The following is a 2,265-nucleotide window of genomic DNA, read 5'->3' on the forward strand; positions in this document are numbered from 1 at the left end:
TCACCTCTGCCACAAGTTCTGATTCCTTGTGGTATCTGAACAATTTTAAAATGACTTTCAAATCATGTTTAGGGCTGTTAGATATTGGGACACCATTGAAAGGCCAGACCATACACTTTTGGAATGCTAAAAGGCTACATACCTTACTATATTATACATACCTTTTTTTAATTGACCTTTCAATTAATTTATTTTGCTTTTTAACAGCATCTCATTCCTGTAGCTCTACAACCCCCCCAGAAATGCCCACTTAGCTCTCTTCTAACTCTAGTCTTTAATACAGATTTATTCCTTAGCTTAATCACTATATTACTGAGACTGTGGGCAGACAAAATTATACTGCTTTGCAAGGAGAGGCTTCAGCTCATAAATGTGCATCAGCTGATCTGTTGTGATTATTTAATTTGTTTCCTTCCCCATAATAAGTGAAGTTAAACCACAATAACTTATCCCTGTACAAAACACGAGGGTAAGTATTGCAGTGCATCTTCCAGTTACCCCACAATAACTGACCAACAAAAGTTACAGCAGATTGACTGACTTCTCCCCTGAAATTGTTTCCTCTGTCCACACAGAGTTTTCTCACTAAAATATGAGCTGACTGACTGAAGACTTTTCTCTCCATATTTGATCTTGTGAAAAAGTAAAAAGCAGATATTAAAAATAGCAAATGTCTTAAATGTTTGGCTCTTCTTTTTTTTTTTTTAAATGGTTTCTTTTGTTTTCATTCTTCAGATTTTCTGTTTAAGTTCTTAGTCATTGGAAATGCTGGAACTGGCAAGTCCTGTTTACTTCATCAATTTATTGAGAAGAAATGTAAGTATACTTGAGGATAGTGAGCGCTTGACATTTTATCAGTACAGCATTTTAAACTAATGACTATCTATATTGATCTTAATTCTTTGCTAGCTTCAACCACTTCTAGGCTGTAGTTAGCAAAATGTATTTCCACAATCTAGATGTGGATTTCCTGAGAAGTGTGTGGCTTGAGCCGTGTTATAAAACTGCATAGTATACTTAATCTCTGTAGTGTAGAGCTTAATGTGTAGTCATAATCCCTTTCTGCAAAGGCCTGGCAAGCCACGCTAAAGCATGTTAATAATGAGTCATTTTAAACAAATAACTAACACGTTTCTAATTACAGAGTGGAGCTGGCTAAAACTCATCAGAATACATATTTCTTTGTATGCTTATGCAGAAGGCTCTCAAGTTATTTTACATATCTAAGTGGACAGATGAGGCAAAGAGTAGTTGCCCAAAGATGCACAGGAAGTCTGTTGGTCAAGATCTATAATCCAGGTTCCCTAACTCTCAATATCTTTGAGTGAAAGTCATGAGACTTGGAAAGCTAGAAACTCTGCTTTTCATGCTAAGTAATTGGCAGTGGTTTTCTTTAAATCTGCTGAGTGTTTACTTGTTTGTTTTACATTTATGATGATAATTAAAAATAAATACCTAGGGTTCCGAAATACAACATAGTAAGATGTGGGTGTACCTTGTACAGTTTGTGGCCGATGAATAAGCTATTTTAGCTCTTGAGTGGCCCAAGAACAGATGATATACATTTATCAAGCAACCCTTACATGGCTTCATATTTGCACTGTGAAGGTGATCATATAGTTAAATATGAATGCATGTTTTACTGAATGTTTTGTAATATCAGTTGTGAGTATAGGTGAAAGTGTATACAGGCAGTCCTCAGACTTGCGACCAATTGGTTCCTGAAAACCGTATCTTAAGTCAAAACATTGTAACTCGGAACCAATTTTCCCATAGGAAACAATGTTATAAATGGGGGTTTGGTTCCTGAAATAAGGCCCAATACCCTATTTTCACCAAAAATAACCCAGAATTTTGTACTCAGTCAATTACAGATGAGTAATATAGCTATACTAATGTATTTATATTGTAAATAGCAGTCATGTTGATTTGGAAGGACTTGTTTGAGGTGACTTTGCTGGACTTCTTGAAGGACTCTTGATTGGATTTAAAGGGCTCTTGGCTGGAGTCTTCTGAGGAGTTTTGTCTGCAGGTTTTTCTGGAGTCTTGTCTGCTTTCTTAATGAAAGTTTCCAAGGAAGTTTGGACAGGGAGATAGGTGACACAGCAAACTTGTTCAGTGGCGTGGCGTGGCGTAGGATCAGGCGTTGTAAAGTTGAAGCTTACATCAGAAAGTTGAAACAGGGTGTTAATTTATAAAGGTTGTAACTCGAAACATTGTAAGTTGAGGACTGCCTGTACTTCTCTTCTTCACACACCCAATCCT

At 36.6% G+C, this 2,265-nt stretch overlaps 1 protein-coding gene across 1 annotated transcript in view; it reads left to right on the top strand.

The window, feature by feature from the left end:
* The first annotated feature begins 803 nt into the window (after positions 1 to 803).
* RAB4A (RAB4A, member RAS oncogene family) overlaps positions 804 to 2,265 on the top strand; it is a 17,598-nt gene continuing 16,136 nt past the window's right edge. The window contains exon 1 of the mRNA XM_025194769.1: positions 804 to 816. The gene's annotated coding sequence lies outside the window, so the exon portion shown is untranslated. The remainder of the gene's footprint in view (positions 817 to 2,265) is intronic.

The sequence above is a fragment of the Alligator sinensis genome, unplaced genomic scaffold (assembly GCF_000455745.1).
Source record: "Alligator sinensis unplaced genomic scaffold, ASM45574v1 scaffold448_1, whole genome shotgun sequence".
NCBI classification, from domain to species: Eukaryota; Metazoa; Chordata; order Crocodylia; family Alligatoridae; genus Alligator; species Alligator sinensis.